Below are 13688 nucleotides of genomic sequence, written 5' to 3'. Positions count from 1 at the left end.
AGGCATAAAGTAACTGGCAAATGAATGGACTTAAGAGTACAGATTATTTATTCAAGTCATAAAGTCAAGCCATCACTGGAGTCAATAGGATTCTTCCAGTTCACACCAGCTGAAGGTCTGATCCATAAGTGCCTGACAGATGTTAATTTAAATGTGCAATGGCATCTAATCCAGCAGTGCCAGGGCTGTTAGAGCCCTCCTTTGGTCCCCAGAGATGGCCAACCAACAGCTGGTTATCAGGAGCTCAGGAATGCCCTGGGTAGTCCCAGCCAGTCAATGATCAGTTAATTGGGAGGGCCCCAGGGTTTGAGACCTGGGGCAGTCCTGGCCACACATTCAGTTTCAGGCACAGTGGAAACTAGCTGCAAAGTTACTATATACATTTTCTGTATTAACTTTGTAGCAGGTTTCCTGTTTTACTGCACCATTAATCCCCTGAATGGGTCACCAGTTTACACTTTATCATGCAATTAACTAATCACGTCTTATGTGCAACATCTGCCTCAGGCCATAGTTCTAGTTATTGTGCTACTGTTTCTACTTAATATATGGAGTGAGGAAACAGAACACCAAAAACTTGCTGTGTGAATTTGGGCAATTTTTTTACTTCTTTCTATCTCAGTACTTGAGTCTATACAATAGCATTGATAGCATTTATGTATTTTACAGAGGTGTCAAGACTTTGATTATATTTCTATGAGTCATTACCCTTAAATTACCTAGTATTACATTGGAATAGAGACATGAGCTGCTGCATAATCCATTTTACATTTGAACAATAGGTTCAGTTGGCCATGTCTGTGGAAAGCACTTTCTCATGAAAACTGTGCTTCTTGTTAAATTACATCTGAGGCACCGTGAATATCCATTGGCCTATGAGCTTGCCTTATATCACAGCATAGCGATCATAGATAATCTTTCTCCTCAGTGTTCCAGATAGTTCAACAATATATATACTTCCCTTGTCTGTTGCTGTATTAGAGGGCATTTGCAAATTTAGAACCCAAGAGCCTCTATAGGATTTAGTCCAATCAGATAAAATATTATTCACTGTTACCAAGGCTGAGAGCAAGCCCCGGTTAAACTTGTTTTAGCTTTCTCTCATATATCATTAGAAGTTTCCAATTCAGAATCTCTGAATTAATATTATTTATGGAGTATTTAAACTAATATCATTTTCTGTTTTGGGATATAGAACTTTGGGGATTAAACGTTTTTGCTCATTCCAGTACATGTTAGTTTCTCCTCTCCCTCCCAGCTAAATCCCAAAGTTCTTGAAATACTAGTTTTCATTTGCAAATACTTATATCTGTAGCCCTGATCTCTCTTTCCTCATAAGAAGTAAACTAATTGCATTTCAGAAACAGGTGAACCATGTGACACTTGCCATATTGCCCTACCAGTTCTGCTTGACTTTACTTCAAAAAATCTAAAAGTTGAAGACAATTATGAACAATTGAGCTAGCTGACATGATACTGGCCATCATTTTGTGGACAGCATAGAGTAGTGGTTCTCACTTCTTTAGATTCAAGGCACCCCTCATTAGACTCATGGCACTCCTTCAAAATGCCAGCCCCTAGCTTTCACTTATTTTTTTGACTATGGGAAAAGAATGGAGCATTTCTCCTGTTGCAAATAATTCAGGTAGACCACGACAGGTCAGAACATTTTTGACACTATGAATTACCCTTTTTCCACATAAGCCAGGCATACTGCAAACCTTACACAAGCATTTTCCTTATACTAAATTTAAGTTCTAGAATCATGAGACCAATAGATCAAATATATTTATGCTAAGCAATAGGAAATTTAAAATAAATGGTTAATTAAAGAACACTAATAATGGCTGATCAAAATATTATAAAAAGTAAATTATAACAAGATTAACTTTAGCTTAATGGTTAAATATTTCATTATATAAAAAGAAAAATAACAAAGCAATTATTGTTACTGCAATGCTACATACTTGGTCTTGGTGAGGCTGCAGCTGGAGTACTGCATCCAATTCTGGGCTTCATAATTCAGGAAGGGTGTGGAGAAGCTTGAAAGAATCCAGAGGAGAGCCACGCACATGATCAGAGGGCAAGAGAACAGGCCTTATGAAGAGAGGCTAAGAGCCATGGGACTTTTCATCCTGGAAAAGCGCAGGCTCAGGGGTGACCTGGTGGCAGCCTATAAGTACATAAGGGATGTACTTATAGGCTGGATAAGGGGGAATGCATGTTCACCAGAGCATCCCCATGACAAGGTCCAGTGGTCACAAATTCCTGCAAAACCATTTTAGGTTGGACATAAGGAAAAACTTCTTTACTGTCCGAGCCCCTGAGGCCTGGAACAGGCTCCCCCCAAAGGTGGTGCAAGCACCTGCTCTGGACACTTTTCAGAAACATTTGAATGCTCATCTTACTGGGATCCTTTGGCCCTAGCTGACTTCCTGGCCCTTGGGCAGGGGACTGGACCTGATGATCTTGAGAGGTCCCTTCCAGCCCTAATATCTATGAAACCTATGAAACTGGCGACAACTTGCATGGTGATTGACTGACTTATATGGATATATGTCCATTGACATATACACTAAGAACATCCATCTATTTTATTAAAGTGACTACCAATTTTTGATATTTATTAAGCTAAAAGGAAGTATGATAGGTATGCTAGGCATGTAGAACAGCTATATAAATGACAGTGGGCATGTCTACATGTGCATTAATGTGCCATAATTATGGCACATTCAGTTTTAGTACCTGCATTAACAGGTACTAAGTTAATGTGCTGTAATGGGTGCTACTGTACAGTAGTGCCGGAGCACATCTTTTAGGTGACACTAATATGCAATAGATTAATTCTAATTCACAGCTTCACGGTGATGTGCTAATGTGCAGTAGAATTAGTCTACTGTGGTTTTGGCGTCTCATGTAGACATGCCTAGTGTGCAACAAATAAGTAAATTTAGCAAAGTACATTCTCTTGTGACTGTTTGTTGGTATGTTAATGCTTTTTTTCTTGACAACAACACTCTGGAATCATTTTCATTTAACTGAAAAAATTAATTTTAAAAAAGGCTTAATTTTTCAGTTGCCAAAATGAAAATGGCTTTAAATTGATATATGAAGCAGAAGAAAACCCATGGAGTGGAGAAGTAGTTGTTATAAGGTATAGAAAGGGGTAACGCTTACCACTGTTCATTGTTGGTTTGTATTTTCAGAATCCAGATGAAGACTCTTAAACAAGTTAGAAGGAAAACAAATGGACAATAGTGTTCAATACTGAAATACCATGTATGTTCCATTGGGATTTTTTTAATCCCACTGCTGTGGACATGCCTATGACACTGATCAACTTTACCTTTTTTTGTAATGGAGGAAAGTCTGGAACTAGTAATATGTCTGAAAAATATTACCTCACTTAGGATGTTTCAGAATACAAAGGTCTGCATAATATAATTATCTAGAGCTTGGTTGCTATACACCAGTGGATAGCCATAAAACCTTAAGAAGAAATAAAAAAAGATGTATTCCTACACTGGATCAGAAGCCCTGGGATGGAAATATCTCATTCAAAAGGAATGAACTGATATTACAGATAGCATTAAATATTTTACATAATTGTTATTGCTAGCAGGATAAAGCATATTTCCAGAAATGCAGATATACTTGTCTTTTCTTTTCTTTTTTTTTAAAACAAAATTCAGTCAGTACTCCCCACTTGAGATACCTTATTTTTAAACTTTTTGATCCTAGCCAGGGACACCAAAAGGTCCACAATTCAAGCATAATCTCTTGCCCACTGTTACACCAAACATTCATCAAGTAGTATGTAATAAACAAGGGGAAAAACCCTCCCAAGTGGCATGTATGAGAGGAAAAGAAAACATTTTCTGGTTCATACCATGTTCGGTCACGCAATGCAAAAAGCACAGATCAAAAACCAAAGATGAACTTGGTTAATATATGGAAATACACTAAATCTTGGGCAATGCAATGTGCTCAGACAAGCCTTGGAAATATAATTTTAGATTGATTTTACAGTATGAAGATTAACAGGGAAAAATATGACTAGAGTTGGATAGAGATCTTTCCACTGTAATGTTGCCATGTTGTTTAATCCTTTTTATTTAAACAGTGAATGTATTTCACATCACGGCACAATAAATTTATGTTACTATGGAAGCACAAAATAATGTTATTTCAGTTGTCCTAGGAAACACAGAAACAGTGCTTGATATTGTCACACCACAGCTCGGGACTGATAATTGTAGTCCTTTCTATACTGCAAAGAGTCCTCCTAACTTGAGCATTTGCCCTCCTATCCCTACATTAGGTGTAGTAGGAGAGAATTGTTATTATGATCTTCATGCATTCTGGTGCCATTCAACATGAGCTAGACTGGGGTCACCAACCTGCAATGCACATGCCACCCAGGAAACCTCTGATAATGACTCAGGTCAGCTCATGGAGGCTGTAAGGACACAGGATGTGGTTGTCATGGTTGACCTAAACTACACAGACATCTGCTGGGAGATTCAGTCATCCAGGTCTAAATGTTCATGTAGGTTTTTAGCTTACATACAGGACCTCCACCTAACCCAGGAGGTACATAATCCCACCAGAGGAAATGCCTTCCTGGACATGGTCCTTGCCACAGGCCACCTGGTGAGGGATCTGTGGGTGCTTGACTACATAGGCGTTAGTGGCCATTGTCTGCTGGAATTTACTATCCAGCCCAGGGTGGTGAAAGCAAGCAGTAAGGCAAAAGTCCTTGACTTCAGGAGGACTGACTTCAATGAGCTAAGAAGATTAGTAAGAGAGACACTGGGGACTCTGAGATGGTAGTCCAGGATGGGTGGTTGTTCCTTAAGGAGCTGATCCTCCAAGCTCAGAGGGAGTGAGTCCCAATGCGAACCAAAGCGGGCAAGAGTGCTAAAAAGCTCCCTTGACTCAGTAAAGGCATCCAGGAGGGCCTGAGGACAAAAAAGATGGCATACAATCAGTGGAAGCAAGGGGCAATCACCAAGGAGGATTACACCTCCATTGCTTATGATTGCAGAGAGGTGGTTAGGAAGGCCAAGGCAGAGACAGAACTAGGGCTGGTGACCAGAATGAAGGATAACAAAAGGTCCTTTTTCAAATACATAGGGAGTAAGAACAAGGTGCCAGGTAACGTGGGGCCCTACAGAATAGGTTTGGCAATTGGGTGATTGCAGCAAAGGAAAAAGCTGATTTCTTCAATGAATTCTTTGCCTCCATATTTCTGAGCAGGGAAGCAGGACAACTCCCCCCACTAGGATTACAGACAGGCTCAGGGGACATGAGGTCAGGGACAATCTCTTTAGGGAATTTTTGGTGGGGCTGGACATGTTTAAATCAGTAGGTCCGGATGCTCTTCATTCGAGGGTATGAGGGACTTGGTGGAGGTATTAGCAGGGCCCCTGCCATGGCTGTAGGAGTGAGTGTGGTGCTCTGGCCAGGTCCCAGAGGACTGGAAAAGGGCCAATGTGTTCCCCATTTACAGGAAGGGGAGAAAGGAGGACCTGGGTAACTATAGGCGAGTTAGTCTCACCTCGGTCCATGGGAAGACCTTTGAGAAAATTATCAAGAAGCACATCTGCAGGGGCTCAGCATGAGAGGTAATGCTCAGGGGCAACCAACACAGGTTCGTTGTGGGCAGATCCTGCCTGACTAACTTGGTTTCCTTTTATGATCAGGTCACAAAATCCTTGGATACAGGCACTGAGGTGGATGTCATGTACCTGGACTTCAAGAAGGCCTTTGACACTGTTTCTCACCCCATTCTCATAAAAAAAACTAGGCAACTGTGGCATTGGTGCCTACACAGTCAGATGGGTGGCATATTGGCTCAATGGTTGCACCCAGAGAGTGGTAGTGGACAGGTCATTTTTTACTTATAGGGATGTGGGCAGTGGAGTTCCCCAGGGCTCAGACCTTGGGCCTGTGCTATTCAACATCTTTATCAATGCCTTGGAGGTGGGCGTGGAAAGCATGCTGTCCAAATTCACTGATGACACAAAGATGTGGAGAGAAGTGGGCACACTGGAGTGGAGGAACAGAATCCAACTAGATTTAGAGGTGGGTGGATGAGAATAGAATGGAATTCAATGCAGACAAGTGCAAGGTACTGCGTCGAGTTCTAGGCATTGCACTTCAAGAAGGATGTGTCTAATTTTGAGAGGGTCCAGAGGACAGCCACTTTCATGGTCAGAGGGCAGCAGGCCAGGCCATACAAAGATAGACTAATAGAATCTATTCAGCCTCTGTAAAAGAAAATTGAGAGGGGATCTGGTGCCCATCTATAAACTCACTGGGGGGGACCAATGGAAAATAGGTGAGGCTCTTTTCCCCTGGGCACCACTTGATTGAGAGCAGGTTCAGGCTTGATATCAGGAGGCATTACTTTATGGTTAGGGCTACCAGGCTCTGGAATGGGTTCCCAAGGGAGGTGGTGCTCTCCCCTACCTTAGGGGTCTTCAAGAGGTGGTTGGATAGATGTATGGCTGGGGTATTTTGATCCCAGCACTCGTTCCTGCCCAGGGCAGGGGGTTGGACTTGATGATCTGTTCAGGTCCCTTCTGACCCTAGAAACTATGAAACTATGAAATTTTCATTAACAGGTGAAGGAAATATGGACCAAATGAAAGTGCTTTAAGGTAGACACATAACTGGTTGAATCATCTTGCTCAATGACCAGCCATCAACGGCTCAATGTCTATTTGGGATGATGTATCAAGCGGGGGGTTCCCAGGGGTCTATCCAGGGCCCAGTATTGTTTAATATCTTCATTAATGATTTGGATGATGAGATTAAATACACACTTAAGAAATTACTCGATAATACCAAGTTGGGTGGAGTTGCACACACTCTAGACAGTAGGGCTGGGATCCAAAATGACTTGAATAGACTGGAAAAATGGTCCACAATCAGTAAGATGAAATTCAGTGAGGACAAGTGTAAAGTCCTGCACTTGAGACTAAGTGCTTACCTAAATACAGATTGGGCATGTAGTAGCTTACATGCTGCTCAGTAGAGAAGAACCTGGGGTTATAGTGTACCATTGATTTTCAGCCTTTTTAGACTTGTGGCCCCCTGGGTAGACTTAAGGTCCTCCTCATAAAATGCCAGCTATTCATTTTCACTTGTTTCTTGTTTGCATACCTAACAGTACTAAAACCATGTGGCAGTCCACACCACCCCGAAAGGATCTCAAGGCAGCGTGGGTTCCAGAGCACCTTGGTTGAGAATCACTGCAGTACACCATAATCTGAATACAAGCCAACCATGTGTTCATGTTGCAAAATATAGCCAACTGTATATTGGGCAGTATTAACAGGAGTGTCACTTGTGAAACAGGAGAAGTCATTTTTCTGCTCTATTCAGCACTGGTGAGACTCAACAAAGATTATTAGAGGCCTGGAATGTGTGGTTTATATGGAAAAGCTGGAAAAGCTAAGGTTATTTAGTTTGAAGAAGAGAAGACTGAGGGGAGATTTGATAATAACCTTCAAATACCAGAAGGGCAATTACAGAGAGGATAGAGATGAGTTTTTTTCTGTGGCTAAAGGGATCAAGACTAAGAGCAATGGACTTAAGCTACAGCAGAGTAAATCTAGGTTGGAGATTAAGTGGAGCTTTCTGACTAGGAGGGTGGTCAAGCATTGGTACAGACTACGTAGTGAACTTGTGGTATCTCTATCTTTGGAAATTTTCAAGAGCAGGTTGGACAGACACTAGGCTGGGATGGTTTAGTTAAAGGTAATTCTGCCTTGAGCAGGGGCCTGGACTAGATGAATTTGTGAAGTCCCTTCCAGTCCTAAATACATAGGATGCTATGTTTGTCTGAGCTGTGTGTCTACATTATGATCCGATGTGTTTGGAATGTGGTAGACTGGGGAGGAGGCCAGGCAGCATAGTGGTAAATAGAGCAGGATGCAGAAAGCAGAGCAGCAGATCATCAGCAGGGTTACCAACCTGTTTTTTTTTTTCACTGACAGTCTTCAAATTTTTTCCTGACAGCCAACAATTTTAACTGACATATATTTTTAATGTCAGTTAAAAATATAAACTTAAGTTGGAGGTTGGCAACCTTGCATGACTGCAGCAATGGTTTTGTACCTCACCAGAAGAGTCCTCTCATCACCCCCAGACCCTGACATCACCAACTGCACTCCACATCAAGCTGCCACCCAAGCCTGATCCCAGCCTGACCCCCCAGTCTCCCATCCTGGCATAGACTCTCACCTGCAGGTATGTGACAGCCAGGACTCTCAGTGGCAGCAGCACATAGCTCAAGTAAGGGAGAAAAGAAAACTGGGCCATAACCCCTGACATACATCCCTGCAGGGAACCAAGCTGCACTCCCACTCAAACATAAGGTGGCGCTGCCCTCTGTCTATGGATGCTTGCATTCCACCTCCTTGCAACATGATTACAGATCTTCAAACAAAGGTATGCAATGTTTTGGGGATTTTTAACTGACTGCCTTTTTTAATGGAATTTACAAGCAGGAGATTTTAATGTCTTTTTTCATGGATTGCCCATAAATTCACGGACAGTTGGCAATCCTGATCAGCAGGAAGTACAGGGTGGGGGCAGAAAGCAGAACAGTAAATCAGGCAGGGGTAGGGGATCAGAATGGCACCCAGGGAGGGTGGAAGGCCTAAATTTATGGCACGTGTGCCAAAAAGTTTGGCCCCCCACTGGGCTAGGCACTCTACGTATTTTCATTATACAATCTCTGCCCTGGGGAGTTTTCACTCTAGCACCAATCTAGCAAATCATTTTAGTGGGTTACTTCACTTTAAACATGTGAGAAGTGCCATTTAAATTAGTAGGATTACTCATGTGCTTAAAGTTAACTATGTGCTTAAATGACTTCAAGACAGTGGCCTGAAGTAAATGAATGTTGCTGTCAATTCAAAATGTAAATTTGTGAATTTGCTTGAGAAAGTTTGTCAGTATCAGCAGAATTTTGTAAATGGGAAAAAAGGATGTACCAGCTTTCTGTGATCCTCTCCCTCTCAACAACTCAATCATAGGGGAAGTTTTTATCATTGTAAAAGGGAGAAATAGAAGGAGGAGACCCCACAAGTTAGCAGCACGTTGTGGAACTGACTGCCAGACATGGCTGGAGTGTGTGTGTTTCCAGAGCTGGGGAAGTTTTCTTCTGGGAGTAGAAGGGAATGCTCAGTTGTTGTCCTGCTTGTGCTGCTTTCTGAAAAAGAACAAAATCTAGCTAACATTATTGTTATGTTATTTTCTTATTAATGAAGCCCCTGTGTAAATTCTAGCTTTTGGGCCACATGTGCAGTCCTTTATGAACAAAATGTTGATTTTCCCTATGTCTCTATAAAACCCATTTGCACAACATCTGTAGCCAAATGCTAATCATCTTTATTTTGTAAAGCATGTTTTACAGATTAATTTTATAGCCTAGTACCAAAATGTCACATACATAGACTGAACTGCATAATTAAATCAAAGCCCACCTACTGCTATGCATCAGGTTAGCAGATACACTTGCTAAAATCCACTTCCTCTCTCTGTCTCTCTCTCTAATTCTCAAATACACATAAAAACCTATGGCAAAAACACAAAACAATCATATTAATATATTTTTATCTAGATATGGACCAATGTACCTAGAAAAAAAATGCTGATAGTGTAGGCCCAGTACCCTAAGAATTCAAACCTTTACATCTTTAGCCCTTCTGGTGTGAGTAAGTGAATCAGTTTGGAATATCTTCATTCTGAATGCATTTTACTGATGATGTTGATCTAATTGCTCCCAGTATTTTCATTGGCTCCTCCATGTAACTGTTTACAAAATTACTGCTCTCTTAAGGTGAGCAAAGGGTGCATAATTTGGCAGAGGGTGGGAGTGGGGATGGGGCAGAGGGACGAATGCCTTTCTTCTAAAATAAATGGTTTCTTTTTCCATTCAGAAGCCATTTACCATTTGCAATTATTACTTTAAGATTCCTGTCTCATCAAACTTTTTATTTTGTCTCTTACACAGAGACAAGCAATGTGTCAGTTACCAGATACAATATGTAGTAAACTAACTAGAGCACTTAACAGTATTAAAAAGTAGTTCTCAGAAGGGAGATTTTAAATTTAAAAAAACAGTACTTAAGGATTTTGTCATTGAGGTAAACTGGATGCCCATGCAACAATGGAGTAAGCAGTATTACAATCCATTAAAACTTTTTTTTTTGGTGGGGGAAGGGGCACAACTGTTGTTTAATTCTTCAGAGACCTCTCTGGTGTGGTGTAGTTGTCCATGGACTCAGCACTGGGTGTCAACAGCACACAGCACAGCACATCTGTATTTTCTGGCCTGGGTTACTTTATTTCATTACTATATGCATTTTTAGGGAAGAGAGAGAATGAATCTGCTCCTTATGGGAGGAAATCCAATTAAGCTAATGCGCTAAATGTTGTTGTTATTAGGGCTGTGCAAAGCTTCGACTTAATATTCGATTCGACAAATATTCAACATATTTGACCTTGAAAAGTGAAAGTCGAGTTGAATAGCAGCTGGTCAAAAGCTGTCTAATCAAATGCCGGAAGTCTAATATTAACAGCACGAGTTGAATATTAACGCGTGGGTCGAATATTTGACAAGGGTCGAATATTCGACTTGCCTATACTAGATTCCCTGTGGAGGGAAAAAAAAGGAATGTAAGGGATGGGAGGGGGAGAGGGAGAGGGGGAAGGAGTGCCCTCATGACTGACACGCATGGCTGGCCAGTGACCTGTCAGCATTCTCTCAGGTCCCCTCCAATCCCAGTGCTCTGGGGGAGGGCCAGAGAAAATGCATAAAAAGCAGCAGTTCTTCAGCTCCCCTGCTTTCTGCCTTGGGGTCAGTTTCTGAGCTGCTGGTGTTCTCCAGCACCTCTGTGTCAGACCACGATGGCTGGAAGCCCTGATCTTCAACAGATTCCCTGCTTGCAACACTAGCAACATGGATTTCTGAGAACTTGGTGCTTTTATTTTATAGCTACTTTTCATATTAGTTTACGCTTTTATTGGATAGGGTTAGTAGTAGCCTAGGATCTATTCTATATATAGGAATTTAGTTTATATATATATATTTTTTTATACATCATTTATTCTTTCCAGCACACCAATGCTTCTCAATATATTATCTACACACACAAACACATTTACATAACATCCAGAAATCTAATCCATGGTGCACAGCACACCTAGAAGTTCCAGTTTACATACGAAGGAACACATTATGAAGCGGCATGGAAAGGCAGGTGGCCACACTGGCCAGCCTGCACAAAGGGGAGCAAGGGGGGTTGCAAACAGGAGAGCTGCAGTTTCTCCCCCCACCAAACTCAGACGCAGCCTCTTTCCTCCCACTACAAGGGTTGAGGCTGCTACAAGCAGTAAAGAGAAGGGAGCAGCAGTGCCACCAGAGCCACTGCCAGTGCCTTAGATTCTCTCATGTCCAGACAGACCAGCCACAACCTCTCCCACCATAACTGCAACCAGATCATTATGAGCTGGCAGATGATCCCGCATTTGCTATCTGCGTGCACTGCCGAGCCAAAATCAGGTGGGACAAGGGAACAAAGCGGATGACCACCTCGGGGATGCTGAATCATCTCCACAGGTACCACCCCTTTGCCATAGGAATGGCCCCTGCTTGCTCCACAGCCCCTATCCCCCCACAGCAGAGGCAGGGCACCCTGAAACATTGGGGGCAAAAGGGACCAGTTGCAAATACGAGCAAGGACACTCAGACCATTAGGGAGATGCTTGCTCTGGATGGCCAGCCCTTCACCTTTGTTGAGTGGCCAGGGTTCAGACGGCTCCTGGCACTCCTGGCTTCATCTTACCAGGTGCCCACATGCACCACCTTCAGCAGGACAGTGGTGCCCTCCCTATACAAAGCATGAAGGGGGCACTTGAGGGAGGACCTGCACAAGGCATGTCCGCAGGTGACCATACACTTCACCTCGGACATCTGGAGCAGCCGGGGGGGAAAGCATGTGTACCTCTCTGTAGCAGGGCACTAAGGTGCCCACTACTTGAAAAGCAGTAGTATGGGCTCAGGTGCTGGTTGCTAGGGGCAACCAGGAGGAGCTAAGGGGCCCATACCCCTCAGCTGACTGGAAGGGGCAGGTCTGACTACTATAAGACCCAAATTAGAGGTGGTGAGTGCTCTCTCTCTCTCTCTCTCTCTCTCTCTGCTGGCCAATAGGAAAAAGGAGTACTGCTTGAAGGGGGGAAGCAGAATAAGGCCTGAATGTACCCGCCGCTAGTTACATGGGTGAGAGGTGGTGTGGTTTGGAGGATGTTTAGCCAGGAGGTTTAACTTTGTGTAAATCCCTGGGGTCTTGTGTTATTGTTTTGTTGTTGTCATTACACCAGAGGACCGGGTAAGGCCGTTAGGGGTTGGAGGAGGCCTCATAGGGGCTCCATGGTAGTATGGGGACCCCAGTGCCAGAGAGGGCACAACATTCAGGAGTGCACTGACCCAGCCTGGAGAAGGGGAACAGAGGATTGGGAGGGGACCAGCTAAGGCCAAGGCTGTTTGAGCCCTAAGGCAAGAAGCCCCCAGTGCGGGCAGTTGTGAGAAGCCCCCAGTGCGGTTTGCGAGACAAGCCAGAGAGTGCCAGTGGGGGCACGGGCTGTGAGACAAGCCAGAGATTGTCCATGAGGCACGGAAAGGGAAATCGACCAAACAACATCCAGTACATCTGTGAGGCTTGGGGTGTGGTACAGGGGTGGTTGGAGCCACGCATAACCCATAAGGCTGGGGTGCATCGAGTCTCCCAAGATAGAACATAGACTGGGATACATAAGGGCACCGTGTCAGAAAGGACTAAGGGCAGCCTCCCTTCAACATTATTAACATCAAAGAGGTGGCAGGCAAGATTGTGAGGGTGCTTTGACACCGACTTGGCATGGCAGGGGGCGCTAGGGCAGATCACGGCCACCCCTAGGACCTTGCGCTGCTACACTCTCCCTCACAGGGCACTGGTGTGGCCAGTTAGCCTGTTGGTGGGCTCTCCTTCATGCCAAGGTGATGGATGAGTCCCACACAGCAGCAGAGATAAGGGGGACCATGAACTGCATGGTGCAGGGGTGGCTGGGCGTTGGGCAGGCTGAGCTCACCCACGGCTTCGTGGTCACTGACAATAGGGCCAATATGGTCAAGGCAGTCTGTGATGCCAACTTTGCTGGTATTCACTGTGTGGCACACAATTTACATCTGATTGTGAGGGTTGCCTTAGAGTGGGACAGGGCTGCCGGTGATGGCGCCAGCAACACCAGCAGGCTCATTTCCAGATGCAGGAAGGTGGCAGGATACTTCCACCAGAGCATCAAGGGGGACAAGATGCTGCGGGACAAACAAGCAGAGCTAAATGTCCCACAGCACAGAATCATCCAGGATGTGGAGACTCAGTGGAACTCCACATACCTGGTGTTGGAGAGGCTGGTGGAGTAAAAGAAGGCCATCCATGAGCTGGCCTTGCTTGGGGAGATTGGGATCAGCGGCCCCCTGACCAAAGCTGAGTGGCATGCCATCTCCCAGATCTTGCTGATCCTCAAGCCCTTCCTCGAGGCCACTGAGACCCTCAGCACTGCTGATGCCTTCCTCAGCCAGGTGGTCCCCATAGTGAAGGAGCTCCACAGCCAAATGGAGAGCTTCCTGG

This window comes from Crocodylus porosus, unplaced genomic scaffold (assembly GCF_001723895.1).
Source record: "Crocodylus porosus isolate Cpor-Errol unplaced genomic scaffold, CroPor_comp1, whole genome shotgun sequence".
Lineage (NCBI taxonomy): Eukaryota > Metazoa > Chordata > Crocodylia > Crocodylidae > Crocodylus > Crocodylus porosus.
This window is presented reverse-complemented; position numbering follows the sequence as displayed.